Source organism: Salvelinus alpinus, chromosome 23 (genome assembly GCF_045679555.1).
Source record: "Salvelinus alpinus chromosome 23, SLU_Salpinus.1, whole genome shotgun sequence".
Lineage (NCBI taxonomy): Eukaryota > Metazoa > Chordata > Actinopteri > Salmoniformes > Salmonidae > Salvelinus > Salvelinus alpinus.
In genome coordinates, this window is record NC_092108.1 from 9165011 (window position 1) to 9182518 (window position 17508).

General features: G+C 44.9%; 1 long non-coding RNA gene across 1 annotated transcript; it reads left to right on the forward strand.

Annotated features, from left to right (window-relative positions):
- Positions 1-15443: 15443 nt before the first annotated feature.
- LOC139551315 (uncharacterized) lies at positions 15444-16623 on the forward strand. The gene is made up of 3 exons (XR_011670243.1): positions 15444-15657; positions 15851-15989; positions 16416-16623. It is a non-coding gene; the product is annotated as an uncharacterized lncRNA (long non-coding RNA).
- Positions 16624-17508: the final 885 nt, after the last annotated feature.

Here is a 17508-nt window from a genome sequence, read left to right on the forward strand (position 1 = left end):
CATCTTCTGCACATCTACCATTCCAGTGTCTAATTGCTATATTGTAATTACTTCGCCACCATGGCATATTTTTTGCCTTACCTCCCTTTTCTTACCTCATTTGCACTCACTGTATATAGATTTTTCTTTTTTCTACTGTATTATTGACTGTATGTTTGTTTATTCCATGTGTAACTCTGTGTTGTTGTATGTGTCGAACTGCTGTGCTTTATCTTGGCCAGGTCGCAGTTGTAAATGAGAACTTGTTCTCAACTAGCCTACCTGGCTAAATAAAGGTGAAAAAAATATGTGTGTGTGTGTGTGTGTGTGTGTGTGTGTGTGTGTGTGTGTGTGTGTGTGTGTGTGTGTGTGTGTGTGTGTGTGTGTGTGTGTGTGTGTGTGTGTGTGTGTGTGTGTGTGTGTATTCCACATTACTGGAACCATAAGAGTGAAAGCAGAAGTAATGTGAAACACAAAGACTGGAGATTATCATAGGCGTGTTACCATGGTCGTGTTACGCGTTTGGGGTACTTGGGTCCCAAATGGCACCATACATAGAGCACTACCTTTCATCTGGACCAGGTACTGTCTCCTGTTGTGTTCTATAAGGCTGGACCAGGTACTGTCTCCTGAAATGCTCTCTCAATTCAATTCAATTCAATTCAAGGGGCTTTATTGGCATGGGAAACATGTGTTAACATTGCCAAAGCAAGTGAGGTAGATAATATACAAAAGTGAAATAAACAATAAAAATTAACAGTAAACATTACACATACAGAAGTTTCAAAACAATAAAGACATTACAAATGTCATATTATATATATACAGTGTTGTAACAATGTACAAATGGTTAAAGCACACAAGTTAAAAGAAATAAACATAAATATGGGTTGTATTTACAATGGTGTTTGTTCTTCACTGGTTGCCCTTTTCTTGTGGCAACAGGTCACAAATCTTGCTGCTGTGATGGCACACTGTGGAATTTCACCCAGTAGATATGGGAGTTTATCAAAATCGGATTTGTTTTCGAATTCTTTGTGGATCTGTGTAATCTGAGGGAAATATGTCTCTCTAATATGGTCATACATTGGGCAGGAGGTTAGGAAGTGCAGCTCAGTTTCCACCTCATTTTGTGGGCAGTGAGCACATAGCCTGTCTTCTCTTGAGAGCCATGTCTGCCTACGGCGGCCTTTCTCAATAGCAAGGCTATGCTCACTGAGTCTGTACATAGTCAAAGCTTTCCTTAAGTTTGGGTCAGTCACAGTGGTCAGGTATTCTGCCACTGTGTACTCTCTGTTTAGGGCCAAATAGCATTCTAGTTTGCTCTGTTTTTTTGTTAATTCTTTCCAATGTGTCAAGTAATTATCTTTTTGTTTTCTCATGATTTGGTTGGGTCTAATTGTGCTGTTGTCCTGGGGCTCTGTGGGGTGTGTTTGTGTTTGTGAACAGAGCCCTAGGACCAGCTTGCTTAGGGGACTCTTCTCCAGGTTCATCTCTCTGTAGGTGATGGCTTTGTTATGGAAGGTTTGGGAATCGCTTCCTTTTAGGTGGTTGTAGAATTTAACGGCTCTTTTCTGGATTTTGATAATTAGTGGGTATCGGCCTAATTCTGCTCTGCATGCATTATTTGGTGTTCTACGTTGTACACGGAGGATATTTTTGCAGAATTCTGCATGCAGAGTCTCAATTTGGTGTTTGTCCCATTTTGTGAAATCTTGGTTGGTGAGCGGACCCCAGACCTCACAACCATAAAGGGCAATGGGCTCTATGACTGATTCAAGTATTTTTAGCCAGATCCTAATTGGTATGTTGAAATTTATGTTCCTTTTGATGGCATAGAATGCCCTTCTTGCCTTGTCTCTCAGATCGTTCACAGCTCTGTGGAAGCTACCTGTGGTGCTGATGTTTAGGCTGAGGTATGTATAGTTTTTTGTGTGCTCTAGGGCAACGGTGTCTAGATGGAATTTGTGGTCCTGGCGACTGGACCTTTTTTGGAACACCATTATTTTGGTCTTACTGAGATTTACTGTCAGGGCCCAGGTCTGACAGAATCTGTGCAGAAGATCTAGGTGCTGCTGTAGGCCCTCCTTGGTTGGTGACAGAAGCACCAGATCATCAGCAAACAGTAGACATTTGACTTCGGATTCTAGTAGGGTGAGACCGGGTGCTGCAGACTGTTCTAGTGCCCGCGCCAATTCGTTGATATATATGTTGAAGAGGGTGGGGCTTAAGCTGCATCCCTGTCTCACCCCACGACCCTGTGTGAAGAAATGTGTGTGTTTTTTGCCAATTTTAACCGCACACTTGTTGTTTGTGTACATGGATTTTATGATGTCGTATGTTTTTCCCCCAACACCACTTTCCATCAATTTGTATAGCAGACCCTCATGCCAAATTGAGTCGAAGGCTTTTTTGAAATCAACAAAGCATGAGAAGACTTTGCCTTTGTTTTGGTTTGTTTGGTTGTCAATTAGGGTGTGTAGGGTGAATACATGGTCTGTTGTACGGTAATTTGGTAAAAAGCCAATTTGACATTTGCTCAGTACATTGTTTTCATTGAGGAAATGTACGAGTCTGCTGTTAATGATAATGCAGAGTATTTTCCCAAGGTTACTGTTGACGCATATTCCACGGTAGTTATTGGGGTCAAATTTGTCTCCACTTTTGTGGATTGGGGTGATCAGTCCTTGGTTCCAAATATTGGGGAAGATGCCAGAGCTAAGGACGATGTTAAAGAGTTTTAATATAGCCAATTGGAATTTGTTGTCTGTATATTTGATCATTTCATTAAGGATACCATCAACACCACAGGCCTTTTTGGGTTGGAGGGTTTTTATTTTGTCCTGTAACTCATTCAAGGTAATTGGAGAATCCAGTGGGTTCTGGTAGTCTTTAATAGTTGATTCTAGGATTTGTATTTGATCATGTATATGTTTTTGCTCTTTATTCTCTCTCTCTCTCTCTCTCTCTCTCTCTCTCTCTCTCTCTCTCTCTCTCTCTCTCTCTCTCTCTCTCTCTCTCTCTCTCTCTCTCTCTCTCTCTCTCTCTCTCTCTCTCGTGTAGACTGAAGGTGATGGCAGATTTTCACATTTGAGAAACACAGTGATTCTTTAGTCACAGGAAACAGGAGTAAAGGTCAGTCAGGGAACTGGCCAGAGACAGACAGGACACAATCAGCACAGCCTATATTAGCTAACACTGCCGACTACTTTACAGACAACCACCGCAATGTATTCAGTGTGATGCAACCACATGATTGATGGACAGTGCCAAGAATCAACTTTTTTTTTTAAATGTTCTTTCCCACAAACCACAAATATTCTACTGGACAATTGCAATAACACTTCCATCATCATTGCCACTTGTGTTGAAACAGTATTTGATGAAATAGTCGAGAAACGGTAGTAGACAGAGACAGATATGTATTTTAGTCAACTGACTAACTATCCTTCGAAATATAAATGATTATTTACTGCTCTAACATGTACTCTATGAAAAAAACAGCAAAGAAATTCTGTACAGTCAAGTGAACTCTGTTCCAATGGGGACCTCTCATCTTTACATGTCTATCATCACACAGCTCACGTTAAGCCTGTAATACTATCTATCTATCTATCTATCTATCTATCTATCTATCTATCTATCTATCTATCTATCTATCTATCTATCTATCTATCTATCTATCTATCTATCTATCTATCTATCTATCTATCTATCTATCTATCTATCTATCTATCTATCTATCTATCTATCTATCTATCTATCTATCTATCTATCTGTCTGTCTGTCTGTCTGTCTGTCTGTCTGTCTGTCTGTCTGTCTGTCTGTCTGTCTGTCTGTCTGTCTGTCTGTCTGTCTGTCTGTCTGTCTGTCTGTCTGTCTGTCTGTCTGTCTGTCTGTCTGTCTGTCTGTCTGTCTGTCTGTCTGTCTGTGGTGACATTCTGTCCTAGGCAAGGGCCCATTCATATAAACACCAGCACACACAGTGCAAAGTGTCATCTATTTCCTGGCTGTGTCACCAATGTTAACCTATTCCCTATATAGTGTACTACTTTTGACAAGGGCCAATAGTCAAAAGTAGTGCACTATGTAGGGAGTAGGGTGCCATTTGGGATGAACAGCACTCTGTAGGCAGGGAACACTACTTTCACTGTGTTCTCTTCTCTCACAAACATAATTCCGTTGGAGGTGTCATGCAAACAGAAAGTGATCCGAAGCATTTGATGTCTCCCCAGTCAATTGTGTATTTGCCGTATAATGACGATGATTTAAAGGGGCAATCTGCAGTTCAAACAATAACCAAAGCCCACCCCGCCACGGTTTTGGTAAAAAGCAGAGGGATGGGGCTGGAGATGTAACCACTCTCAAATAGATATGCAGTGTTTGTTTCCAATTACATTGTTTACAAACAATGGAGTTAAACAACCTTATATTTGGGGTTCTGATACGGCATGACAGTTGACCCAGAGTCCACCACTATGGGATGTTTACCCAGAGTCCACCACTATGGGATGTTTACCCAGAGTCCACCACTATGGGATGTTGACCCAGAGTCCACCACTATGGGATGTTTACCCAGAGTCCACCACTATGGGATGTTTACCCAGAGTCCACCACTATGGGATGTTTACCCAGAGTCCACCACTATGGGATGTTTACCCAGAGTCCACCACTATGGGATGTTTACCCAGAGTCCACCACTATGGGATGTTTACCCAGAATCCACCACTATGGGATGTTTACCCAGAGTCCACCACTATGGGATGTTTACCCAGAGTCCACCACTATGGGATGTTTACCCAGAGTCCACCACTATGGGATGTTTACCCAGAGTCCACCACTATGGGATGTTTACCCAGAGTCCACCACTATGGGATGTTTACCCAGAGTCCACCACTATGGGATGTTTACCCAGAGTCCACCACTATGGGATGTTTACCCAGAGTCCACCACTATGGGATGTTTACCCAGAGTCCACCACTATGGGATGTTTACCCAGAGTCCACCACTATGGGATGTTTACCCAGAGTCCACCACTATGGGATGTTTACCCAGAGTCCACCACTGTGGGATGTTTACCCAGAGTCCACCACTATGGGATGCTTACCCAGAGTCCACCACTGTGGGATGTTTACCCAGAGTCCACCACTATGGGATGTTTACCCAGAGTCCACCACTATGGGATGCTTACCCAGAGTCCACCACTGTGGGATGTTTACCCAGAGTCCACCACTATGGGATGTTTACCCAGAGTCCACCACTATGGGATGTTTACCCAGAGTCCACCACTATGGGATGTTTACCCAGAGTCCACCACTATGGGATGTTTACCCAGAGTCCACCACTGTGGGATGTTTACCCAGAGTCCACCACTATGGGATGTTTACCCAGAGTCCACCACTATGGGATGTTTACCCAGAGTCCACCACTATGGGATGTTTACCCAGAGTCCACCACTATGGGATGTTTACCCAGAGTCCACCACTGTGGGATGTTTACCCAGAGTCCACCACTATGGGATGTTTACCCAGAGTCCACCACTATGGGATGCTTACCCAGAGTCCACCACTGTGGGATGTTTACCCAGAGTCCACCACTATGGGATGTTTACCCAGAGTCCACCACTATGGGATGTTTACCCAGAGTCCACCACTGTGGGATGTTTACCCAGAGTCCACCACTATGGGATGTTTACCCAGAGTCCACCACTATGGGATGTTTACCCAGAGTCCACCACTATGGGATGTTTACCCAGAGTCCACCACTATGGGATGTTTACCCAGAATCCACCACTATGGGATGTTTACCCAGAGTCCACCACTATGGGATGTTTACCCAGAGTCCACCACTGTGGGATGTTTACCCAGAATCCACCACTATGGGATGTTTACCCAGAGTCCACCACTATGGGATGTTTACCCAGAGTCCACCACTGTGGGATGTTTACCCAGAGTCCACCACTATGGGATGTTTACCCAGAGTCCACCACTGTGGGATGTTTACCCAGAGTCCACCACTATGGGATGTTTACCCAGAGTCCACCACTATGGGATGTTTACCCAGAGTCCACCACTATGGGATGTTTACCCAGAATCCACCACTATGGGATGTTTACCCAGAGTCCACCACTATGGGATGTTTACCCAGAGTCCACCACTGTGGGATGTTTACCCAGAATCCACCACTATGGGATGTTTACCCAGAGTCCACCACTATGGGATGTTTACCCAGAGTCCACCACTGTGGGATGTTTACCCAGAGTCCACCACTATGGGATGTTTACCCAGAGTCCACCACTGTGGGATGTTTACCCAGAGTCCACCACTGTGGGATGTTTACCCAGAGTCCACCACTATGGGATGTTTACCCAGAGTCCACCACTATGGGATGTTTACCCAGAGTCCACCACTATGGGATGCTTACCCAGAGTCCACCACTATGGGATGTTTACCCAGAGTCCACCACTATGGGATGTTTACCCAGAGTCCACCACTATGGGATGTTTACCCAGAATCCACCACTGTGTAACGTTTACACAGACACAGATTAGACTATGTCTAGTCCTGGACTAATGTAGCGGACAGGAGTTGGACTTATTGTCTCATGATTCAATTTTTATTTTATTTAACTAGGCAAGTCAGTTAAGAACATGTTCTTATTTACAATGACTGCCTACCCCAGCCAAACCCAGACGACGCTGGGCCAATTGTGCGCCGCCCTATGGGACTCCCAATCACTGCCAGATGTGATAAAGCCTGGATTCGAACCAGGGACTGTAAGGACGCATCTTGCACTGAGACGCAGTGCCTTTAGACTGCTGCACCACTCGGGAGCCCCAGAGGTAGCTCTGCCTGTGACTTCAAAATCAGTGTCACCCTCTGCTTAAGTGGGACTTCCCTGTTGGGATCACGGTTAAGACGTTGGTGTCTCCCGTGCGAGAACAGGGTTCAGATTCATTATCATTTTGAAGGTGACCTCAATATTGGTATCTGAAGACAAAGGGAAGAAGAAGACTCTAGATCAAGGAAGCGTGTTTTTGCTGCTTAAATCCAAACCCTCTGAAAGACAGCCATACCGTAAAACTTGAATTAATAGACTGGGTGTTTATTTACTTCAACACTCAACACAACCGGTGCTTATTAGAGACAGCAAGCTTTACTGTGTACACCAGTAGAATGGGCCTCTGATGTACACCAACCATCAGTGGTTGCTCTGTACTTTATTCCGTTTCTAACCTAACCTGTGAATAAAGTTGGGGTTTATGACCCAGATTTGATAGGAAATTAAAGTGTAAAAACAAAATATGCATAGGCTAGTAGGCCTAGTTCAGCTAACACCTGACCTAAGGCTACAGTCTTCCTAGTCCTAGCCTTGACCCAATCTGTTTCCTTATACACATGCTCCATCTAGTGTCTAAAATGATCATAACATGAGACGACATCAAGCTTTCTGGGAAGTTCGGGGAGGGGCCACCCCGAAGGAGACATGAGCTCCCTTAAATGCACCAAAAACCTAACTTTGTGGGGGTCTTTAAATCAACCATTCTCCCATTTGTTTAAAATTTTATTTTGCCCTTCTATAATAGTAAATATGAAAATAAAATGTTATTCCAAATTAAACGAACATGGCTTAAACCAGTGACAGTTGGTTCAGGTTTAATTTGCATTTCATATTTCATATTCTACTCTGCCTGTTTGCATCTCTCTGTCTGTCCTGAGCTTTCGCTAGATTGTCTCAACTGGGCCCTCAATGTTTCCCTTGCCAATGAGCTTTTGGTTTTTGATTCCAGGTAGAACCGCTTTTGGGTTTCATGTAGAACCCTTTCCACAGAGGGTTTTAAATGGAACCCAAAAGAGTTCTACCTGGAACCAAAAAGGGTTCTTCTATAGAACACAGAGCCCCATTGGAACTAGTTTTTTCTAAGTGTGGCTGCATGTAATATGGCTACAGGCCCATTCTTGTGGGAAGCTGCTATAGACCACCAAGTGCTAACAGTCAGTATCTGGATAATATGTGTGAAATGCTTGATAATGTATGTGATATCAACAGACAGGTATATTTTCCTAATATAGTGTATAAGAGGTCATACAATACGTTTTGTAGTGATTCATATGTTGTTGATGTAAATAATATTTGCTGGTCTGTGGTGTGTAATGAGGAGAAACCAGGCGCTGCACTTATTCACATTTATAAAATAGTTTATTCCAGTTACTAATAAGCATGCACCCATTAAGAAAATGACTGTAAAAACTGTTAAATCCCCTTGGATTGATGAGGAATTTAAAAATTGTATGGTTGATGAGGCAAAAGGTATGGCAAATAAGTCTGGCAGCCCAACCGATTGGCAAACGTACTGCAAATTGAGAAATCATGTGACTAAACTGAATAAAAAGAAGAAGAAACTACACTATGAAACTAAGATTAATGATACAAATACTTAAATGATTTTTTCATTGTCAAGATTAGCAAACTTAGGGATGACATGCCAGCAACAAACGCTGATACTACACATCCAAGAATATCTGACCAAATTATGAAATTCAAGCATTGTAATTTTGATTTCCGTAAAGTAAATGTGTGGAAGAGGTGAAAAAAGTATTGTTGTCTATCAACAATAACAAGCCACCGGGGTCTGACAACTTGGATGGAACATTACTGAGGTTAATAGTGGACAATATTGCCACTCCTCTTTACCATATCTTTAATTTAAGCCTACCAGAAAGTGTTTGCAGCCTCCCGAGTGGCGCAGCGGTCTAAGACACTACATTGCAGTGCTAGAGGCATCACTACAGACCTGGGTTTGATCCCGGGCTGTATCACAACCAGCTGTGATCGGGAGTCCCATAGGTCGATGCACAATTGGCCCAGCATCGTCCGGGTTAGGGGAGGGTTTGGCCGGGGGGACTTGAGCCAAGGCTCTAGTGATTCCTTGTGGCGGACCGGGCACCTGCAGGCTGACCTTAGTCGTCAGTTGAACAGTGTTTCCTTCGACACATTGGTGCGGGCGGGTGTTAAGAAGAGTGGTCATGTTTTGGAGGATGCATGACTTGACCTTCGCCTCCTGTTGGGGAGTTGCAGCGATGAGACAAGATCGAAATTGGGGAGAAAAAGGGGGTAAAAAAAAGTGTTTCCCCTCAGGCCTGGAGGGAAGCAAAAGTCATTCCGCTACCTAAGAATAGTAAAGCCCCCTTTACTGGCTCAAATAGCAGACCAATCAGTCTGTTACCAACCCTTGGTAAACTTTTGGAAAAAATGGTGTTTGACCAGATACAATGTTATTTTACAGTAAACAAATTGACAACAAACTTTCAGCACACTTATAGGGAAGAACATTCAACAAGCACAGCACTTACACACAAATGACTGATGATTGGCTGAGAGAAATGTATGATAACAATTTTGTGGGGGCTTTTTTGTTAGACTTCAATGTCAGCTTTTGACATTATCGATCATAGTCTGCTGCTGGAAAAACATATGTGTTATGACTTTACATCCCCTTGTCACGTTCCTGACCTGTTTTCTGTTGTTTTGTATGTGTGTGATGGTCAGGGCGTGAGTTTTGGGTGGGCAGTCTATGTTTGCTGTTTCTATGTTGGTTTTGGGTTGCCTGGTATGGCTCTTAATTAGAGGCAGGTGTTTTGCGTTTTCCTCTAATTGAGAGTCATATTAAGGTAGGTTGTTCTCACTGTTTGTTTGTGGGTGATTGTCTTCCGTGTCTGTATGTTATTTCGTACCACACGGGACTGTTTCGGTTTGTATGTAGTCTGTTCCTGTTCGTGCGTTCTTCGTGTCTATGTAAGTTCTCATGTTTAGGTCAGTCTACATCGTTTGTTATTTTGTATCATTTCAAGTGTAGTTCGTGTTCGTTTTTTCGTCTTGTCAATAAATTCATTATGTATTCACAACCCGCTGCACCTTGGTTCAATCCCTGCTCCTGGACAGCCGTTACAGAACCACCCACAAAATTACCAGAACCAAGCAGCGGGGAAAAGGGAGAGCTCAACAGAGCAACCAGGACTTATGGTCTTGGGAGCAAGTATTCAACGGAGAAGGACCCTGGGCTAAGGTGGGAGAGAATCGCCGCTCTCGGGAGGAGAAGGAGGCAGCCACAGCCCAGGAGCGCTGGTATGAGGAGGCAGCGCGGCGACGCGGTTGGGAGCCCGAGAGTCAGACCCAAAAATTTCTTGGGGGGGGGTACACGAGGAGTGTGGCAAAGCCGGGTAGGATACCTGAGCCAACTCCCCGTGCTTACCGTGGAGTGAGAGAGCGTCGTACTGGTCAGACACCGTGTTATGCGGTAAAGCGCACGGTGTCCCCAGTACGCGTGCTTAGCCCAGTGCGGGCTATTCCACCTTGCCGCACTGGGAGGGCTAGGTTGGGCATCGAGCCAGATGTCATGAAGCCGGCCCAACGTATCTGGTCTCCAGTACGTCTCCTCGGGCCGGCATACATGGCACCAGCCTTACGAATGGTGTCCCCGGTTCGCCAGCATAGCCCAGTGCGGGCTATTCCACCTCGCCGCACTGGCAGGGCTACGGGCACCATTCAACCTGGTAAGGTTGGGCAGGCTCGGTGCTCAAGAGCACGTGTCCTCCTTCACGGTCCGGTATACCCGGTGCCACCTCCAAGTACCAGTCCACCGGTGGCAGCCCCCTGCACCAGGCTGTCTCTCCGGGTTCTCTCTCCAGCTGCTCCCACCTGTCCAGCGCTGTCAGAGCTTTCCTCCTCTCCAGCGCAGCCAGTGCCTATACCACGCACCAGGCTGTCTCTCCGTCTCCTCCCTACAGAACTGCCCGTCTGCCCAGCGGCATCTGAACTGCCCGTCTGCCCAGCGGCGCCTGAACTGCCCGTCTGCCCAACGGCGCCTGAACTGCCCGTCTGCCATGAGCCTGCAAAGTTGCCCGTCTGCCATGAGCCTGCAAAGCCGCCCGTCTGCCAAGAGCCTACAGAGCCTTCCGCCAGACCGGATCAGCCAGAGCCTTCCGCCAGACCGGATCAGCCAGAGCCTTCCGCCAGACCGGATCAGCCAGAGCCTTCCGCCAGACCGGATCAGCCAGAGCCTTCCGCCAGACCGGATCAGCCAGAGCCTTCCGCCAGACCGGATCAGCCAGAGCCTTCCGCCAGACCGGATCAGCCAGAGCCTTCCGCCAGACCGGATCAGCCAGAGCCTTCCGCCAGACCGGATCAGCCAGAGCCTTCCGCCAGACCGGATCAGCCAGAGCCTTCCGCCAGACCGGATCAGCCAGAGCCTTCCGCCAGACCGGATCAGCCAGAGCCTTCCGCCAGACCGGATCAGCCAGAGCCTTCCGCCAGACCGGATCAGCCAGAGCCTTCCGCCAGACCGGATCAGCCAGAGCCTTCCGCCAGACCGGATCAGCCAGAGCCTTCCGCCAGACCGGATCAGCCAGAGCCTTCCGCCAGACCGGATCAGCCAGAGCCTTCCGCCAGACCGGATCAGCCAGAGCCTTCCGCCAGACCGGATCAGCCAGAGCCTTCCGCCAGACCGGATCAGCCAGAGCCTTCCGCCAGACCGGATCAGCCAGAGCCTTCCGCCAGACCGGATCAGCCAGAGCCTTCCGCCAGACCGGATCAGCCAGAGCCGTCCAGCCAGGACCTGCCAGAGCCGTCCAGCCAGGACCTGCCAGAGCCGTCCAGCCAGGACCTGCCAGAGCCGTCCAGCCAGGACCTGCCAGAGCCGTCCAGCCAGGACCTGCCAGAGCCCCTCAGCCAGGACCTGCCAGAGCCCCTCAGCCAGGACCTGCCAGAGCCCCTCAGCCAGGACCTGCCAGAGTCCCTCAGCCAGGACCTGCCAGAGTCCCTCAGCCAGGACCTGCCAGAGTCCCTCAGCCAGGACCTGCCAGAGCCCCTCAGCCAGGACCTGCCAGAGCCCCTCAGCCAGGACCTGCCAGAGTCCCTCAGCCAGGACCTGCCAGAGTCCCTCAGCCCGGTGCTGGCCCTTATCCCGGTGCTGGCCCTTATCCCGGTGCTGCCCCTTCATTTAGGTGGTTTTAGTTGGAGGGTGGTCATTGGGAGGGGGATACAGAAGCGGGGAGTGACTATGGTGGTGTGGGGACAGCGTCCGGAGCCTGAGCCACCACCGTGGTCAGATGCCCACCCAGACCCTCCCCTGGACTTTGTGCTGGTGCGCCCGGCGTTCGCACCTTGAGGGGGGGGTTCTGTCACGTTCCTGACCTGTTTTCTGTTGTTTTGTATGTGTGTGATGGTCAGGGCGTGAGTTTTGGGTGGGCAGTCTATGTTTGCTGTTTCTATGTTGGTTTTGGGTTGCCTGGTATGGCTCTTAATTAGAGGCAGGTGTTTTGCGTTTTCCTCTAATTGAGAGTCATATTAAGGTAGGTTGTTCTCACTGTTTGTTTGTGGGTGATTGTCTTCCGTGTCTGTATGTTATTTCGTACCACACGGGACTGTTTCGGTTTGTATGTAGTCTGTTCGTGTCTATGTAAGTTCTCATGTTTAGGTCAGTCTACGTCGTTTGTTATTTTGTATCATTTCAAGTGTAGTTCGTGTTCGTTTTTTCGTCTTGTCAATAAATTCATTATGTATTCACAACCCGCTGCACCTTGGTTCAATCCCTGCTCCTCCTCTTCGGATGAAGAGGAGGAGGACAGCCGTTACACCCCTGCTATATTGTGGTGCAATGGTGAAGCTGCAGAACCTATTGAGACTACATGAAACAACATAGACGACATTGATTTGATGACTAAATGTAGTTATTAAACTGTTAAAATATAGTGGGGGAAAGGCAGACATTTTATATAAACATTGGATTTCTGTCACTCAAATTTCATAATAATCATTTTCGCTTTCAGATGCTTTCTTTTGGTAGGCCGACAAGGAAACTCGACGTATCTCGACGACGTTGTGTACTACCTTCCACATAACTTTCGGTTTACAAAAAAAAAGACACTGAAGCAGAAAATGTAGAGATACGAACTACTGCAGCATGGAGTTACTAGAGTGCATTCAGAAAGTATTCAGACCCCTTCACTTTTTCCACATTTTGTTACATTACAGCCTTATTCTAAAAATCGATTCAAAAATAAATACATTCTTAGCAATCTACACACAATACCAAAAGTGACAAAGCGCAAACAGGTTTATAGAAATGTTTGCAAATGTATTTCAAAAAACAAAACAGAAATAGCCCCTTTGATTTCTGAAGGCACTGTATACTATTTGTCAAGGAGTGTGAATACTTTCTGAATGCACTGTATCATGTATTTCATGTACACTGTAATTGTTTGAGTGTCAATTATTTTGTGAATAATACATCCTATTCGTTGAATTGAGTAAATGCATTCCTCGTTTTACAGAGTAATTATTTGATTGACTATACGTTCATAATTTTGTAGGTCTATAGGTGATGATATTCACACTACAAATAGCATAAAGTGCCTTCAAAAATTATTCACACCCCTTGACAAATAGCATAAAGTGCCTTCAAAAATTATTCACACCCCTTGACAAATAGCAAACAGTGCCTTCAAAAATTATTCACACCCTTTGAGAAATAGCATGCATTGCAATATAAGACAGAGTGAATGACTATCGCCAATAGGTTAAGACTTAACGTGGTTACATGTGTCTTCAGTTCAGAATCATCCCTAAGAGAAAACACGGTGTGTCTGATACACACAGGAGCTTCTCAAAGTACGAACATATTCACTGCCCTTTTAGCCCAATTCAAGCGGGAACGCACCCCGAACCTGAACTAACAGTTCTTTGCACTTTGCTAGTGAAAACAAAAAACAGCAAAAACAAACCCAGATTCTTATCTATTATGGGTTTAGATTAGTGTTGTACCAGATCTTCAGTTTCTTGGCAATTTCTCGCATGGAATAGCCTTCATATCTCAGAACAAGTATAGACTGACGAGTTTCAGAAGAAAGGTCTTTGTTTCTGGCCATTTTGAGCCTGTAATCGAACCCACAAATGCTGATGCTCCAGATACTCAACTATTCTAAAGAAGGACAGTTTGATCACTTATTTAATCAGGAAAACAGTTTTCAGCTGTGCTATCATAATTGCAAAAGGGTTTTCTAGTGATCATTTAGCCTTTTAAAATGATAAACTTGGATTAGCTAACACAACGTGCCATTGGAACACAGGAGTGATGGTTGCTGATAATGGGCCTCTGTACGCCTATGTAGATATTCCTTTAAAAATCTGCCGTTTCCAGCTACAGTATTCATTTATAACATTAACATTAACAATGTCTACACTGTATTTCTAATTTTAATGGACAAAAAAGTAGCTTTTCTTTCAAAAACAAGGACATTTCTAAGTGACCCCAAACTTTTGAAAAGTAGTGTACATGGTAATTATGACCACTACCGGAGGATGTCCTCCAAACAATCACAGCTTTAGCAGTATGAACGGACATGTTGTCCATCCAATCATAGAATTAGGATCAGATAATGAACCTAGTGTGTTGTATTGGGATTGTGCCACAGAGCATTATGGGGGTTCTATGTTGAAGAACCCCTTTCATTCTTTGGGGTACACGGAAAAGGTGCGAATTAAAAGTGAGGGTCGACCTCTGCCTGAGATCAGTTTCACGAGGATGATAAGGTGAGTGCGTTCAATTTCAATAGCTGGTTAACAGGGAGCCTTTCATCCAGCCGCCTGTATTGCTGGCCTTGCCTGATTTTTGGAAAGTCTGAGCCTTGGTCGAAAGGTGGGTACAGTGACCTGAAGAACTTCGATCGTTCAGCTAAACGGCAAAACAAAAGCAGGTCGCATATAAATACCCACATATCGAACTTTCGACTGTTTTTTCCGAATGATTTGATTAGCTGCCATCATATCATCCATTAAAATGTAGATTGAAGAGAGAGGTTGACGCAACACATTTTCTTTTCGCATGCGCTCAAGTAGGCTTTCCACTTTCCTCCAGTATTTATTTAGCAAAGATGATAACACGTAATCACTCCGGACAGACCCAAGCAAAAAACTCTACACCTAAACATTAGAAATCTGACATGCTGTATGGGATGAAAATTAGGCAATTTTTCAGTCTGATCAGCTGTAGGCTACTAATAAGAGCAGCTGCATAGCGTTACATCCTATCCGCCCTGTCCATCTAGTCAGGGTAAACTAATTGGTAACGTTATGTATTTGTAGTCAATTTATTTGTCGGGAGAAAATGTGAATGTGATCAAATTCAGTTTATATTTAAAATTGGTCTGGCTAGGCTGCCTATACGTTTTTAATCCAAAATGATTCACTGGAATTAATGAATCAACATAATAGTGATGACAGATGTGAGTAAATGTTTGATAAGGCCTACAGTTGCATAGGCCTGCATGATGCAAACATGCATAAAGCAAGCTCAGCCCTGTGAGTTCTGTTGTCTGTGTCTGGGTAGAGGAAATACCCCTCCTAATCCGGTCTAAATATAATTTATATGAACAGATATAAAGCAGCTGCAGTTTGACAGGGGGTTCATCCCCGCCCAGGACCAGGAGTTTTTTTTAAAACCATGTGACCTGATTAGGGAAACTGGTCCCATATGAAACCTTTTTACAACTGATGGATCACTGTCATTCTTTATAGGGTTCATATAAGGAAAAATTCCAGGCCCCAAGGGTGTAAACATTGCCACACTGCTCTGGGACCTATGGTGCCACCATTCTGCTTGCAGTTGTCAGTTATCGTCAGGTATGTGGAGGACCAGGGCTTTTTTCAGGAACGTTTCTTGGGCTACTTTGATGTGTCAAGTGGGCGAGATGCGCAGTCTGAGTTCGACTTTATGAATTTTGAGATGTCTGAGTTTAAGTTCATAGAGAAACTTGTTGTCCAAACCTACGATGGCGCAGCTGTAATGAAATGTATCTGCTATTTGTATTTACAGCTAAGTCCCCTCCTGTTCCCTGATTAAGAGGTGATGACTACTCCACTACCATTGTCAACTCTGTCCTGACATGAACTGAAGCCAGGTCTCATGTGCCCGTTCATCCACTGGCACATTGAATGTTTCCTCTCCGAGCTCTGTGAGTCCCCCTATCAATTTTCTCTCATTACTGTATGTAGAATCAATCAAAAACACAATCACATTATTACACATCAATGATTTTACTCCTTGCTTGGACTAACTCATTCTTAGCTCTGTTGTCTAACTGTGTAGTATCTTGTGTTATTGTTTTTTGTCTGCCCAGTAAAATCCTGTACTGCACTGGTCAAGCCTCTGAACACCTCATCTCATGCCTCATACCCTCATTCAATCACTTCTGTGATCCCTTTCCAACACTAAGTAGCCCTCTCATTCCCATTCCCAATAATATTGTATTATAAATGGCTTGGACAAAATGTGTTTAATTGATGTTTGATAGATGTTTGAAACCCTGTATATAATGTATCTTTGTTCCCTTTTATATTGGATGTATTCTGTTTAATTTAATCGTTCCCCATTTCCACAGAGGGTTCTACATGGAACCCGAAAGGGTTCTGCATGGAACCAAAAACGGTTCTCCAATGGGGACAACTAAAGAAACCTTTTGGAACCATTTCTAAGAGTGTATTGTAGTGAGGGTTAAAGGTCACTACAGTTGTTGTTTGTTTCAGAACTATCACCCGGTTGTACCTTGTAACAATTATGGAAATAAAAGGTTGATGAAGCAAAGGCCAGATGGGGTCCTCATCTTGGACACACACGCACGCACGCACGCACGCACGCACGCACGCACGCACACACACACACACACACACACACACACACACACACACACACACACACACACACACACACACACACACACACACACACACACACACACACACACACACACACACACACACACACACACACACACACACAGACACACACTTCCACATACCAACATATTGTAGGCTTGACGTCAGCAGCACACACAACTTGACAGCCAGTATACCTCTGTACTCCTCCTGCTCAACAGATGGCGCTATAGTCCTATTAAACTCAACTAGCTTGCCTGCTACCCTTGTTTACGAAAATGAAAAGGAAACCATCCCGAAGATGTTGATTTAAAGTGAACATTCCATGCCAATAACAGTTGGTTGTTTTCATGCAAGTATTATGGGATGGTAGCTATTGAAGTTTTAAGGAAGTATTTAAATGTCAATTCAATAAAAAATTATAAAAAAATGTACAATGTCAAAAAGCACAAAAGTAATTTCTGTGGATTGTAGAGGCAAGGTCCCTGAACCAATAACAGTTGGTTTTGTCCAATGGGGTGGAAGATATTGAAGATTTCTGTATTTTTGTGTAAAGTGAATTAAAAGTAATAGAAAATAGATCGGAACTAGTCGGCATGGATTGGAGAGATGAGGTCTCTCAACAAAGTCAACTTGGTTTGAGATTACCCCATCCCATAATACTTGCATGAGAAGCTATTGACCTTTTTTGATTAACATGCAATAGTATGCATTCTAGTTTTAACCCTGGAGCTGTGGAGAGCAACGTTTTAGCTACATTTCGGCCTCCAAAAAAGGAAACGTGACACCGAATTCCAAAAAACAAGAGTTGTAACTTGT